This window comes from Delphinus delphis, chromosome 3, assembly GCF_949987515.2.
Source record: "Delphinus delphis chromosome 3, mDelDel1.2, whole genome shotgun sequence".
NCBI lineage: Eukaryota > Metazoa > Chordata > Mammalia > Artiodactyla > Delphinidae > Delphinus > Delphinus delphis.
In genome coordinates, this window is record NC_082685.1 from 129780057 (window position 1) to 129795740 (window position 15684).

Below are 15684 nucleotides of genomic sequence, written 5' to 3' on the forward strand. Positions count from 1 at the left end.
ATAAACCTCGGATTGTCCGTCTGGCGCATCAGTCCTCAGAGGCACATCATTTTTGCCTGTGGAAGGTCCCTGCCAGGAAGCTGCACCTCAGGGGGCGCCTTTGGAAGAGTGGGTCGTGTCTGGATTGGTGCCCAACACTAAGTGGACGGGGATGAGAAGAAACCGCTCACAATGAGATCTCTGAGGGCTGGGAGATGGGGAGCCCCTCCAGTGGCTGACACTTGTGAGTCAGAGCGATGGGAAAAGAAGTTGAGACACAGAGGAAGAGGACGGGACGCTGGGGAGGGAGGAGGTGGGAAGCAGCTCTGTTTCTTCAGTCGGAGACTGTCGGGGCCTGCCTGAGACGGGTCCCCAGTTGCAATGACTAATCTAACCTTTGAGTCTGCCTTCTTCCAGGTGAATAATCCACTCATCTGGGCCTCCCAAATGAGCACTTACCTTGTGAAAAATCTCTCTCAGGAGTAAAATGGGTGTTTGCCTGCATGATCCCAATGTGGGTTGAGCTGACACCTGGGAGCTGGGCTGATCCTCATTCCGTGGGAGAGCAGGGCCTTCACTTCAGAGCCCTCCGGATTCTTCCAGAGTGTCCTCTTCCTCTTGTCTTAGCGTTGTACCTTTTGGTTCCAGGCCATCCAGAACCCCACTTCAGGCCTTCTCCCGTGGCCTCCCACTCAATTCTTCCCCTCCTGAGAGCTTCCTGGCTTACGACCCAATTTCCAACATCTCCCCTACCCAGAATAGCTTGATATATGCTTCCTTTCCTTAGAGAATTGGCAGGGAAAAGCTCATGCTAAGGTGTTAATAACCAGTAATAATTGTGATAAACTCTATCAGAGCATAATGCCCTAGCCTAGTGCACGGAAAATTATAATAATGTACCCATACACTGAGGTAAATAAAAGTGAGAGACAATGGGCCACAGAGGGCTTGGCCAGAGCTCCACCCACGCCTCCCCTACCATCCCCTCCCTTAAGGGCTGAAGGAATTGATATCTCCCAACTTCTGTAACCCTTTGTTCACATCAATTGGGAAGCTGTCTTAACCCAATGGTTTTTCAAATGTCCTTCAATAAGCCCTAGCAGTTTGCAGATGTGTCTCAGCGGGAGTGAGGGGCTGATCCAATGGGTCACCTACTTCAGCAACAGTATCTGTGCTTTTATCTGTTTTATTAGGCCTCTGAATAAAATTTTATCAAAAGGGAGAATGTTGGCAGCATAAAGGAGTTAGAAAATCACTATCTTAAAACCAACAAATAAAATCTTTAATGGTAGAAGCTCAGTCAACCATGACAGGACAGTGAGGGAGATATTCTGAGGACAGAGGGGTTTTCTGGGGCCCTTCCTCCATGTCATGCAGGCAATATAGTCTACTCCGTACAGACCTCCACACAAACCTGCACATAATCTGTGCATATCTTGCCCCTCTGGCTTTAGGGGTTTTGTTTCTTTAAAAAAGTCTGATGCTTGAAGAAATTATCCTAATACCAGGTAGACTAATGCCAGAGCCTGCTACTGTCTCAGCTCACTGAAACCAAAAACACAATCGCTGTTCTTGCCTTTGCTACCTTTTGTATTGCACCTTGATTTATTTCTGCCATTTTTCGGAAGCCATGAAACTAGGAGTTCAAAGCTGCTGAAGAAAGCATAGCAAAATGAAGTGCTGTAGGTTGACTGACCTATTTCATAAGATTGAGGCGTTGGTTTATGTACTATTATTATTATATTATTTTGTTGTTACTATTGTATGTATTTCCATACCCACCTTGTTCCAAAAAGCACTCAAAATGGGAAAGATCCATTGATTTGTGTTCTACAGAAGAGATTTAATCTCAAAGTTTAGGTTACTTGGTGTTTGATGAGTGACATAATTTTAAAACAACCAAGGTTTCATGTGAAATTATTTTAAGATTTCACTTGCCTGATTTTAATTTTAAACCTTATATTAAAATAAAGTATCAATGAGAGTTACAGTTGTGTGTGTGTGTGTGTGTGTGTGTGTGTGTTTGCATGCATGCACCTGTATGTGTTTTTTTCATTTATATTCCACATTGTTCTCTAAAGGGCTTGAGGCACCTTACAAAGAATTTGAGCCAGCAAAAACTATAGTTTTAAATTTTAGGTAGAATGCCTTAAAAAAAACTGATAAATTTTTACCTTTCAACCAGGATTCACCAGTAACATTATTCTGTTAATCGATAGAATTTTGATAACACACTTGAAATATGCTTCTTCACCTTTAGAGGCTTATTTACTAGAGTTTTTCATTGCTTTTCAGCAGCAGCAGAGGAAAGTGGAGATGCAGAATTGAATCAAAGAACAGACTCATTTCTGTCACCCTTGCCTCAAATTCTCTTTCTAAGGTTCTGAAATCTCTAAATACAGCTATATAGTTTATTCTAGATACTTCTGGGCCAGTGGGATTCTAGTCCTCAAAATAAAAAGTTTTAGAGACAGCCCAATCAAGCTTTACTTCTTATAATATAAATCAGTCTCCAGCAAAGAGAGCCTGTCCTTACGTGGGACTCAGCATCTCCTGAGGCACGATTCGCAAAGCAGAAAGTCAGCCAGTCAAGACTGTTTCTCTTGCTTCCAACTCTGTCTTACTCTTTGTTGCCTTTTCACTGTTCCCATGTGTTATATTGTCTGTGTGACCCTTATTTTAAAAGACCTCAATATAAACGTTGTGATGTAGTTGTATATACAAAGTTACTCTATCCTCTAAGAGCAGTTAGCTAGCATTTAGAATGCTGTGTTTGGGGATCTGCCTTCCAAAGGTGGTTAACCAACAGACGAAGAACCCTCGCCAGAATCAAGATCTTCTAAGATGGTCACTTAGTATCTTATTTTTTTTTAAAGATTTATTTATTGTTTATTTATTTATTTTTGGCTGCGTCGGATCTTACTGGCGGCATGTGGGATCTTCGTTGAGGCATGCGGGATCTTTACTTTGCGGCGCGTGGGCTTTTCATTGCGGCACAAGGGCTTCTCTCTAGTTGTGGTGTGTGGGTTGTTTTCGCTTCTCTAGTTGTGGCGCGTGGAGTCCAGAGCGCATGGGCTCTGTAGTTTGTGGCACGCAGACTCTCTAGTTGAGGCGCATGAGCTAAGTGGTTGTGGCCCTTGGACTTAGTTGCCCCACGGCATATGGGATCTTAGTTCCCTGACCAGGGACTGAACCTGCATCTCCTGCATTGTAAGGCGGATTCTTTACCACTGGACCACCAGGGAAGTCCCAGTATCTTATTTATTTATTGAAGTATAGTTGATTTGCAATGTTGTATTAATTTTATCTGTACAGCAAAGTGATTCAGTTATACATATATACACATTCTTCTTTTATATTCTTTTCCATTATGGTTTACCACAGGATATTGAATATAATTCCCTGTGCTATACCATAGGACCTTGTTGTTTATCCATTCTATACATAATAGTTTGCATCTGCTAACCCCAAACTCCCAGTCCATCCGTCCCCCACCCCCCACCCCTTGGCAACGTCAAGTCTCTTCTCTATCTCACATGCCATGCCATGTGAGTCTGTTTCTGTTTTGTAGTTAATTTCATTTGTGTCATATTTTAGATTCCATGTAAGTGATATCATATGGTATTTTTCTTTCTCTTTCTGACTTACTTCACTTAGTATGATAATCTCTAGGTCCATCCATGTTGCTGCATATGGCGTTATTTCATTCTTTTTTATGGCTGAGTAATATTCCATTGTATGTATGTACCACATCTTTTTTCTTCATTGGGGTATAGTTGCTTTACAATGTTGTGTTAGTTTCTGTTGTACAGCGAAGTGAATCAGCTATATGTATACATATATCCCCTCTTTTTTGGATTTCCTTCCTATTTAGGTCACCACAGAGCATTAAGTAGAGTTCCCTGTGCTATACAGCAGGTTCTCATTAGTTATCTGTTTTATACATAGTGGTGTGTATATGTCAATCCCAATCTCCAATTCATCCCACTCCCCTTTTCCCCACCTTGGTGCCCATACATTTGTTCCCTACGTTTGTGTCTCTATTTCTGCCTTGCAAACAGGTTCATCTATACCATTTTTCTAGATTCCACATGTGTGCATTAATATATGATATTCATTTTTCTCTTTCTGACTTATTTCACATGAGATGTGAATGCACATCTCTACAAATGACCTCATTTCATTCCTTTTTATGGCTGAGTAATATTCCATTGTATATATGTACCACATCTTCTTTATCCATTCATCTGTTGATGGACATTTAGGTTGTTTCCATGTCTTGGCTATTATGAATAGTGCTGCTGTGAACATAGGGGTGCATGTATCTTTTTGAATTATAGTTTTGTCTGGATATATACCCAGGAGTGGGATTTCTGGATCATATGGCAACTCTATTTTTAGTTTTTTGAGGAACTTCCATACTGTTTTCCATGGTGACTGTACCAACTTACATTCCTACCAATGGTGTAGGAGGGCTCCCTTTTCTCCACATCTGTTGTTTGTAGACATTTCAATGATGACCATTCTGACTAATGTGAGGTGCTACCTCACTGTAGTTGTGATTTGCATTTCTCTAATAATTAGTGATGTTGAGCATCTTTTCATATGCCTGTTGGCCATTTGTATGTCTTTTTTGGAGAAATGTCTATTTAGGTCTTCTGCCCATTTTTCGATTGGGTTATTTTTTTGTTGTATGAGCTCTTTGTATATTTCAGAAATTAATCCCTTGTCAGTCACATCGTTTGCAAATATTTTCTCTCATTCCATAGGTTGTCTTTTCATTTTGTTTATAGTTTCCTTTGCTGGGTCACTTAGTATCTTACATAAAATTAGCTAAATCTATACCAGGAAGGTTATTGATTAGCATAGGGGATGTTTAAAATAGTTTTTAATTGGTGAAATGAGCAGTATTCAAATAGGTGGCTGGTTAGTAGTGTCATACCGGAATGACTGCCCTTTCCTGAATGAAGTATTAGCACCTGGCAAGCCCAGCTTGCTGAATACAGATAGTTCAAGCTTGCGGTCTAGACCTCTGAATTGGTTCTGCATTCCTCCCCATCACGAGACACGTTATGCCTGACCCAGCACAAAGTTGGCCACACCTGCCATCAGAATATGCTTGCCCTGAATTCAGTTAAGCCTTTTCTGGGAAATGCTGAACAGAGGGTCCAAGGGTAAAGAGTGGGACCTCCCCAGCTACAGAGCAGGCTTAAGACTATCTTTGACCCTTAATGTGAATAAATATTTAGGTGTTGTCAGAATATTTTCTAAAACTAGGTTTCATTGTAGTATGCCTTCTGGTAGCACAGTTGTGGGGAAAGGAACATACAGGCTCCCCCATCGCCCCCACTTCTAATGCTTGGAGGCTATTGACATTTACCAGATAAACTTCATATTTACCAAAAGGTCAAATTGGCTTCAGTGGATTGCCATGCCATGCAAATTTCAAATCCATGCTTCAAAGTCCAGAGAGGACTCACTTGCAAACATAGAGAGTTCATTTAGATAAAGATGTTTAGTTTATGGTTGTGTTTCTTTCCCTTGGAATTTTGGGTCTCTGATCGCCTTCTGTAAATATCCCTCACTCAATTGATAGAACTGTTTGGTGGGTCTTACACTTGTCTCTGAACACCCTTTTACTGTGATTTCTAGGATATTTTCTAAACCCTTTTAAATTCTGGGACCCTGAGAGTTGCCTGCTTAAGCAGTAGCTGTGCTTCTTTTCTGTGCCATTTCCTTATAAAACATTGAATTCGAAACAGGTTGCAGTAGAAATCTAGCGCCACTGAGGAAAGAGTGTAAGCTGGGTAGAATGTTCCCCCACTGTGCTGGCTGTGATGGGAAGCTCTGCCCAGGGTTCAGGGAGAGGCCCACTGGGGACCCTGGGCTTCATCCCTGCAAGATTTCTTCTGAGATTTCAGGCCTGTCAAGTTCATCTTCAAAGAATGCAGTGCTATTCTGATATTTTATTATTATTTGAATGAGAGTCAACCACTGACTAATTGTGTCTGGGACACGTCAGGCCAAAGCCTGCCTGGGGGCAAGAGGTTGGAAAGATGATGGGGACCATGAGGGGGAATTGGGAATTGAGAGACCTCTTGGGAAGCATCAGGGTAGAAGAAGGTAACACAAAATTTGGCATCAGTAGTGGTTTTTCTCTTATTCTTCTCCCTGAACCACTTGGAACACTGGGGGCCTTGAAGGTGACCACTGGCCTAGAGTGAATGAGCATCCTCCCCAGGGCTGCAGGGCAGTGCATCAGAGAACCCCTAGGGGGCAGCACTCAGGCCCAGATCTCAGTGAGACTCTCAGCTGCAGGGCAGGCACCTAGGGGCACCGTCTCCTGCTTCTCACATAAAGATTAGTGCACATGCAAAGATAAGGAACATTTTCCAAGCAGTAATAAGGTCTTGAATACAAAAAAGCAGCAAACCAGAGCATTCCAGCAAGAAAATGAGACCAGACTGGTGTGTCCAAAGGAATACAAGCCAGATTTCACCAAGTTTTTATTGAGAACAAACTGGATGCTTTTATGAGAATCCTAGTGTATAATAATCATAAATGGATAATAATTACATTTAACATTTGCTCCTTATTCCATATGTGAATTCAGTCATTCTCTGTCATTTTGTCGTTTTCATGAAATCTGTTCATGAAAGTTACATAAGCATCCTGTGTTTATTACAGAGAACGACCTGGAATGGTTGTCTTCTCCCTGCTTATGGAAGTGACAGGTCTGACGACACTAGCTGAATAGATGTCAGGGCATTCATTTCTTCATCACATCCCACATTCACCAATTTTAACTCTATTCAGAGAATTCCACTTATGGTCCTGACCAGTGTGAAAAGTAAACGATCAGCCACTTCAAATACTGTGTGAATTTGCTTAAATAAGGAGACAAATCTTTAGACTGCCTTGCGGAAAGTTTCAGGCTGTATAATCTCTGACACAGATTGGTTCTCCTCCCTCTAACACCTGAAAGTATTCTAGAACCGAGCAATGTTTGGGCCCTCACTTTAATCGCCTACGATTCAGATGTGAACTGGTGCTCCCCCAGTCTCAGATGTCTGGGTAAATTCACCAGTTCCACATCTGTGAAAACTCCAGGCCTTGCTTTGATTTCTGCTGATTCTCAGAGTCACTGACACCCTCACGGTACCTCCTGCCTCTGGCTTCTGGGTCCAGGTGTGCTGTCTCTGCATTAGCCTCTCTCAACCCAGGAGTAATACTCAGCCCCTTGCCATTTTACACCAAAAAATTCACTCTCTAAGCATTTCATGAGTAACATTGTACTGAAGTTTTGGGACTCATGGGTGAGAGTGCATGGGAAGGTAGGTCATGTCGCATTACTCAAGGCCTCACTAGGTCCTAGTGGCTCTCTTTCCTATTTCCCTTCATCCCTCATTATCCCTGGAAGCTCCATGATCTGCTCCCTCTGTTAGCCAAACTAACCCATGTCCTCTTAGCTCCTACCTCTACCCTTCCAACAAAGACCCACAGAACAAAGTGTCCTCTATTTAACAAGACCCAGGCTCCTTAGAAGAAAGCTAGAAATACAAATAACAGCAAGAGCAACACCAATTCACCTGCATGTATTTACTAGTGGATTGAGATCAAGTCTGAGTCTCTGCCTCCACCGAAAGGCAGCACAATGTTTTAGAAAAGGAGCCGAATTTAGAGTCTGCTCCTTGGTGTTAGAGCCAGCAGCACCCCTCACTAGCCATGTGGAAAAGCCAGCAATCCATTTCAAGCCTCAGCTCATCATCTGACGAATGAAGATGTTACTAATGTTTCGAATCATTATGCTGATCCGAGGAAATAGTTTATGCAATGTACTCTGAAACATTAGAGCAGTGGTGCCCAGAACATTTTCAGCTTTTCCAGACTGAGGAGTGCTGCTGGCATTTAGGGATACTGGGTATCCTGCATTGTGGGGTGATTCTATATAACACAGAACTACTGCATTACCATAGCATGCCCATGGAGAAACACTGCATCTGAGCACAGTGTGAAGGAAAAGTATGTGACCGCTGAACTTCTGCCTTTCACACAAAATGCAGATGGATCGATACATAGTGCAGATGATTCTTTAAAAAGATTTTCCTCATTCTGGGTTATTTTAGCCCAATCTCTGTTCTAAGGTGATAGTTTCTCTGGTATCCAATGATACCGCCAACGTTTTAATTACAATCTTGAGCTTTCTTCTATAAGGAGTGCTTCCACTTAAGATGTCTTTGTTTAATCTTTCAGTTTAAACTATATTATACCCTCCAGAAGACAAAGAGAAGGAGGAAAAATTATGGAATAGAAGACAGGGGAATTTCCCACATGGTGAATGTACAAAGAAGCGGGTGATGCATGCATTGATCAGCTACTGATGCCAAGTAGTTGTCTTTTTTTGTGTGTGTAATAGTCAGGGTAGTCCATAGCACTATACAAAAAAGATCACGAGGGCTTCTCTGGTGGCACAGTGGTTGAGAGTCCGCCTGCCGATGCAGGGTACACGGGTTCGTGCCCCGGTCCAGGAAGATCCCACATGCCGCGGAGCGGCTGGGCCCGTGAGCCATGGCCGCTGAGCCTGCGCGTCCAGAGCCTGTGCTCCACGATGGGAGAGGCCACAGCAGTGAGAGGCCCGCATACTGCAAAAAAAAAAAAAAATTCAAATTTTATAAAAATTTTTAGAATTTTTCGAAGGGGAATTATAAAAGTCAAATAGGAATGATAAAGAAAATTCTACTTTCAGGTAAAGTGTGTCAGTTTTATGAAAAATATTCTTTGTTGTGAAAATAATGAAAGGAAAGAATACCTGAATTTCTCTAAAACCGCTAGTTCTAGTTATCCAGTTGCCATTTTGGTAGTATTAACAAGAAAACACATTTACAATTTAACTGCAGTCATCTGTCAAATAGGATAGTATAAATGTTGCATATGCATTAGGTTGAACATTACTTATGTATATTTTATTTATTTTATTTTTATTTATTTATTTATTTTTTGTGGTACGCGGGCCTCTTACTGTTGTGGCCTCTCCCGTTGCTGAGCACAGGCTCCGGACGCTCAGGCTCAGCGACAGTGGCTCACGGGCCCAACCACTCCGCGGCATGTGGGATCTTCCCAGACCGGGGCACGAACCTGTGCCCCCTGCATCGGCAGGTGGACTCTCAACCACTGCGCCACCAGGGAAGCCCTAACATTACTTATGTATATTTTAAAATATAGGGTTCTTTCATTTAATCTTTTGTTAATTTGGACTACACACTTAAGTCTTATTATAATACTCTATAACTATTTGGAAACATTTTTCTTAACTTCTGGCCCTGAAATCCATTCTAATGCCTTTATCAATAGTCACTGTAAGCAAATGAAATTAGTATTTTTTGGCCTTAATATGAAGTTCAAAACTTAATATATTTGAAGGTGTGATGAAGTGACACCATCTTTCCATTTGTTTATATGGTCTGAAATCACAGTTCTGCACAGTGGACAGTTTTCTCTCTTCAAAAAATACATGTTGACAGATAAGAATTGGCTTTTGAAATTCAGCTTGACATATTGAACAAATATCGTCCACATCTGAACATTGTCTCTTACTGGCAGCCACTTCGTAACTTGGTAGTGTAAAAAATATTGGCAATTATTAACAAATCGAAGGAGAAAAACCATATGATCATCTCAATAGATGCAGAGAAAGCTTTTGACAAAATTCAGCACCCTTTTATGATAAAAACCCTCCAGAAAGTAGGCATAGACGGAACTAACCTCAACATAATAAAGGCCATATGTGACAAACCCACAGCCAACATCGTCCTCAATGGTGAAAAACTGAAACCATTTCCACTAAGATCAGGAACAAGACAAGGCTGCCCACTCTCACCACTCTTATTCAACATAATTTTGGAAGTTTTAGCCACAGCAATCAGAAAAGAAAGAGAAATAAAAGGAATCCAAATTGGAAAAGAAGAAGTAAAGCTGTCACTGTTTGCAGATGACATGATACTATACACAGAGAATCCTGAAGATGCTACCAGAAAACCACTAGAGCTAATCAATGAATTTGGTAAAGTAGCAGGATACAAAATTAATGCACAGAATTCCCTTGCATTCCCATACACTAATGATGAAAAATCTAAAAGTGAAATTAAGAAAACACTCCTATTTACCACTGCAACAAAAAGAATAAAATACCTAGGAATAAACCTACCTAAGGAGACAAAAGATCTTTCGGCAGAAAATTATAAGACACTGATGAAAGAAATTAAAGATGATACAAATAGATGGAGAGATATACCATGTTGGATTGGAAGAATCAACACTGTGAAAATGACTATACTACAGAGCAATCTACAGATTCAATGCAATCCCTGTCAAATTACCAATGACATTTTTCACAGAACTAGAACAAAAAAATCTCACAATTTGTATGGAAACACAAAAGACCCCAAATAGCCAAAGCAATCTTGAGAAAGGAAAATGGAGCTGGAAGATTCAGGATCCCTGACTTCAGACTATACTACAAAGCTACAGTAATCAAGACAGTATGGTACTGGCACAAAAACAGAAATAGAGATCAATGGAACAGGATAGAAAGCCCAGAGGTAAACCCATACACATATGGTCACCTTATCTTTGATAAAGGAGGCAAGAATACACAATGGAGAAAAGACAGCCTCTTCAATAAGTGGTGTTGGGAAAACTGGACAGCTACAAGGAAAAGAACGAAATTAGAACACTCCCTAACACCTTACACAAAAGTAAACTCAAAATGGATTAAAGATCTAAATGTAAGGCCAGACACTATAAAACTCTTAGAGGAAAACATAGGCAGAACTCTATGACATAAATCACAGCAAGATCCTTTTTGACCCACCTCCTAGAGATATGGAAGTAAAAACAAAAATAAACAAATGGGACCTAATGAAACTTCAAAGCTTTTGCACAGCAAAGGAATCCATAAACAAGACAAAAAGACAACCCTCAGAATGGGAGAAAATATTTGCAAATGAAGCAACTGACAAAGGGTTAATCTCCAAAATTTACAAGCAGCTCATGCAGCTCAATATCAAAAAAAACAACCCAATCAAAAAATGGGCAGTAGACCTAAATAGACATTTCTCCAAAGAAGACATACAGATGGGCAAGAAGCACATGAAAAGCTGCTCAACATCACTAATTATTAGAGAAATGCAAATCAAAACTACAATGAGGTATCACCTCACACCAGTTAGAATGGGCATCATCAGAAAATCTACAAACAACAAATGCTGGAGAGAGTGTGGAGAAAAGGGAACCCTCTTGCACTGTTGGTGGGAATGTAAATTGATACAGCCACTATGGAGAACAGTATGGAGGTTCCTTAAAAAACTAAAAGTAGAATTACCATATGATCCAGCAATCCCACTCCTGGGCATATACCCAGAGAAAACCGTAATTCAGAAAGACACAAGGGCTTCCCTGGTGGCGCAGTGGGGCCTGCCGATGCAAGGGGACGTGGGTTCGTGCCCCGGTCTGGGAGGATCCCACATGCCGCAGAGCGGCTGGGTCCGTGAGCCATGGCCACTGAACCTGCGCTTCCGGAGCCTGTGCTCCACAACGGGAGAGGCCACAACAGTAAGAGGCCCCTGTACCGCAAAAAAAAAAAAAAAAAAAAAAAGACACATGCACCCCAATGTTCATTGCAGCACTATTTACAATAGTTAGGTCATGTAAGCAACCTAGGTGTCCATGGACAGATGAATGGATAAAGAAGATGTGGCACATATATACAATGGAATATTAGCCATAAAAAAATGAAATTGGGTTATTTGTAGAGACGTGGATGGATCTAAAGACTGTCATACAGAGTGAAATAAGTCAGAAAGAGATAAACAAATATCTTATACTAACACATATATGTGGAACCTAGAAAAATAATACAGATGAACCAGTTTGCAGGGCAGAAATAGAGGCACAGATGTAGAGAACAAACGTATGGACACCAAGGGGGGAAAGTGGCGGGGTGGTGGTGGTGGTGGTGTGATGAATTGAGGGATTGGGATTGACATGTATACACTGATGTGTATAAAATAGATAACTAATAAGAACCTGCTGTATAAAATAATAAAATAAAATTCAAAAGTTAAAAAAAAAATACTGGCAAAACCCTGTCTGAAAGTTTTAGGTGTGCAAAAAATTCTAGAACTTTTAGTGTGAGGTAGAGTAAAGCCAGCAATATCCCAAGAATCCATCTGGTTACATTACCAAACTCCCCATAGCTTATAAGGTAATGAAAGCAAACTGGTATGGGAACAAAAGTTTGGTAATAGTGACATAATTCTTCTAAAATCATATGCCAGTAACCCTTGGATTTAAAAGGCATGATTTATCACAGGATATTGAATATAGTTCCCTGTGCTATACACGGAAAAGAATATTAAAAAAGAATGTCTATATGTGTATAACTGAGTCTCTTTGCTGTACAGCAGAGATGGGCACAACATTGTAAATCAACTATACTTAAATTTTAAAAATTAAAAATATAAAAGAAAAGAAAAGGCATGATGAAAGAAGACACCAGTAAAATAGGCATTTTAAGCCCATGAAGAGGAATTTCAGAATGAAGTCTGTAATTTCCAGCAATCGAAGTACTTCCCAGAAGCTCGAATGGGGTCTAGAGCAGACTTTTTAAAAGTTAAGCTATAATAAAGTAACTGAGAATAAAAGGTGTAATATGAAAGAATGGAAGATCCTGCTATGAATACCAGTAACCAAGCACACTGAATCTCTGAGCACCTTTCCCTTAGAAAAACCTGATTTAAAATGCTTTTGGTTGCATGTATAAAAGTTGTAAGTAGCCCAATTCCAAGGGCAACTCCTGTTGTATGCTGTATAACAAGTTTGACACCCAGAATCAAAATAAATAGAACCCCTTGAAGTTTGCAACCCCTTGAAGAGATATCGGAATTGTGAGAAGGAGCTACTACCATGATCTCCAGACTCCGTGTCAGTATCATCAGGCTGCCTTGCTTCATGGTGGAGGTGACTCTGTAGCGACTATGTACACTTTCCTGGGTACAGCTCTGGACACCTGACCTTATATTTCTGGAACTTGGGTTTTCAGCACATTCTTTAGGTATGGAGTTCATCTGGATATGAACATCTCCAGAATCAAAACAGGAGGCTTCTCCTATCAATCTTGTTTGGACACATGGGAGGCTAAGGCATCCTCACTGCCTGCAGCTCCTGAAGGACTGTGCAGTTGGCAACCGTTGGCTTGCATGACCCTTGAATACTTTTCTGTGATCCAGATTTCTTTGCTTCAGGGCTCTGTCTCCTCTCATGACATTGAGTGGACCGAGGCCCAGGTATCGATTGCAGGAACAGCGGGAGATGCTGCCTCGAGGCCTTCAGTCAGGGCCATCACCTTCAAACCCCATGACCAACAACTCCAGCCCTGCTTGACAGCCAAAATAGTTGTCTTTCCAATGTCAGTATAACCCAGTATAAATAACTGTTGAGCTAAAGGAAGTACAGATTTCAAGTACCTTTCCCATCCCTCTCCCTCAGTTTTTGATAAGCAAGGTAGACATAAATAGGGCCCAGACTCCCAGACGCCCAGGAGCAACACAGTTCTCATCCCCTGGCTCTCCATCTGCCCCTGGTGTTATTGAGAGGCCTAACATTTATAGACGAGACTCCTGATTTGCTCACCTTCACTCCCCCTGTATCCTCAGGCATAGACTTGTGGCTGCTACTCCTACCATGGAGGTGGTCCACATGAGGTAGGGCAGGGAGGATGGGCATATATTGCCCTTGGGTCAAAATCTAGATGAAAATTTGCATTCCTCTTACTGACTCTGCATTCCAAGGATTTAATGAGCTGTTTTGAAAGATGCTTGATGAAGTGATATTTTCACATAGATATTTTACTATTTATATAAGGAGAAAAAAAACTGGCCTCTGTGGGCTTCAAGAGGAACATGCTTCAAACGACGGTGGGAGGGCCTAGCTGTCTGGGAAGATACAGGATCTTTAAGCCAGTTGTGATTCTATCTCCAGTCAACAGGGTGAACCACAAGTTTTGTTCTCAGATCACATCTCTGATTACTTCGACAGTGTCACTTCTCCCTCTGAAATCTTCAGTGACTCTGTATGCTGATAGAAATATTCCAATTTCCTTAGCCTTTTATCCAATCTTTCCTTAATTTGAGTCCAACCTGCTTCTCTAGTCTTCTTTTAGCTCACCTCACAAATCTTACACCTCAGGTTCCTTCAAAAACAAAAAATAAATAGACAAAAGAACTTGTCCTTCCCTGAAAACAGGCTCTCCAGCTAGTTCAGCTGCTAATTAATGAGCAGTATGACCCTGGCTAATCATTAACATCTCCAAATCCCAGCAGCCTAGGTTGTAAAATCCGGGGACAAGGCCTGGGCTGATGAATTTGTCACAAGTTGCCCAAGTGGATCTAACACACATCAAAGTTTGTGAACATCTGGGCTTCCCTGGTGGCGCAGGGGTTGAGAGTCCGCCTGCCGATGCAGGGGACACGGGTCCGGGAGGATCCCACGTGCCGTGGAGCGGCTGGGCCCGTGAGCCATGGCCTCTGAGCCTGCGCATCCGGAGCCTGTGTTCCGCAACGGGAGAGGCCACAACAGTGAGAGACCCGCGTACCGCCAAAAAAAAAAAAAGTTTGTGAACATCTGGACCTAAAACCTCCTCCACTCTGATTTTCGCATGCATTAACCATGCACTGCAATTCTCTGCCTCTGTGTGTTTGCTTAATAAAGTACCTTTTCCTGAAATGTTTCACTTTCCCTCTAATTAACCCCAGTACACCTGTGTGTACATGTACGTACACACACACACACACACACACACACACACACTCACACACAATTAAGGTCCCTCAGGATGAAGTCCAACACCACCCCCTCCAAAAATTCTTGCCTGCGGGCTAAGCTTGCCTTCCTGTGCTCATTCCTCAAACACCTCTACCACAATCAGTCTTAGTTCTCAGTGGGTTTTGTTTAACGTACCACTGGTGGACTGTAAACTTCCTGAGCATAAATATCCCTTCCTGTTCATTCCTCATATTCCATATTATTCATGGGAATAGCTCATGAGAGTAGGTTGAATTGAGTTAAATTGACATGAATGCATTGAGAGACATCTTAGTGAAGGTGACTTGTTGGAGGGTCTTGGGAAGATTGCTGGTTAGGGTGGAGGTCCTGTGTCTCTCTGGCTGTCGTGAAAACTTGACCAGTCACGTTCCCTGTCTCTATCCACACGTGATTGTGGACTCAAAGTAATAAGAAAAGCGCAGCTGTTTTTTGTCAAAATCAGATGATTTTTATATCTGTAATCTTGCAGCCAGAGCGGTTGAGCCGATATATTTAATGACTCACTCTATACAGACGAAAGTTTGTTCTTGAGAAATGAGGAGGGGGAACCATAAATCTTTTCTAAAATAAACAGAGTCGTAATGACTCTTTAATCTGAAGAGTAGAGATCCTGAGCTGGAACGCAGCACCCAAGGACCCGCCAAATTCCGTGGGAGTGAGGAGTGCCCAGATGATAATTGATTGTGGGATCCTTTCCCTTGTGGTCTCTGAGGAACGTTCACAGTATCACCAGATTTTAAAGGTGCTTTGTCAAAGTAACTGCCCCAGCTTCGTGAGAAAGAAAAGCTTGTCATCATCTAAGGCCTTTGGGGGACTTGCTTTCCT

General features: G+C 41.7%; 1 pseudogene; it reads right to left on the reverse strand.

The window, feature by feature from the left end:
- Positions 1-9384: 9384 nt before the first annotated feature.
- On the reverse strand, positions 9385-13341 carry LOC132422231 (E3 ubiquitin-protein ligase RNFT1-like; annotated as a pseudogene).
- Positions 13342-15684: the final 2343 nt, after the last annotated feature.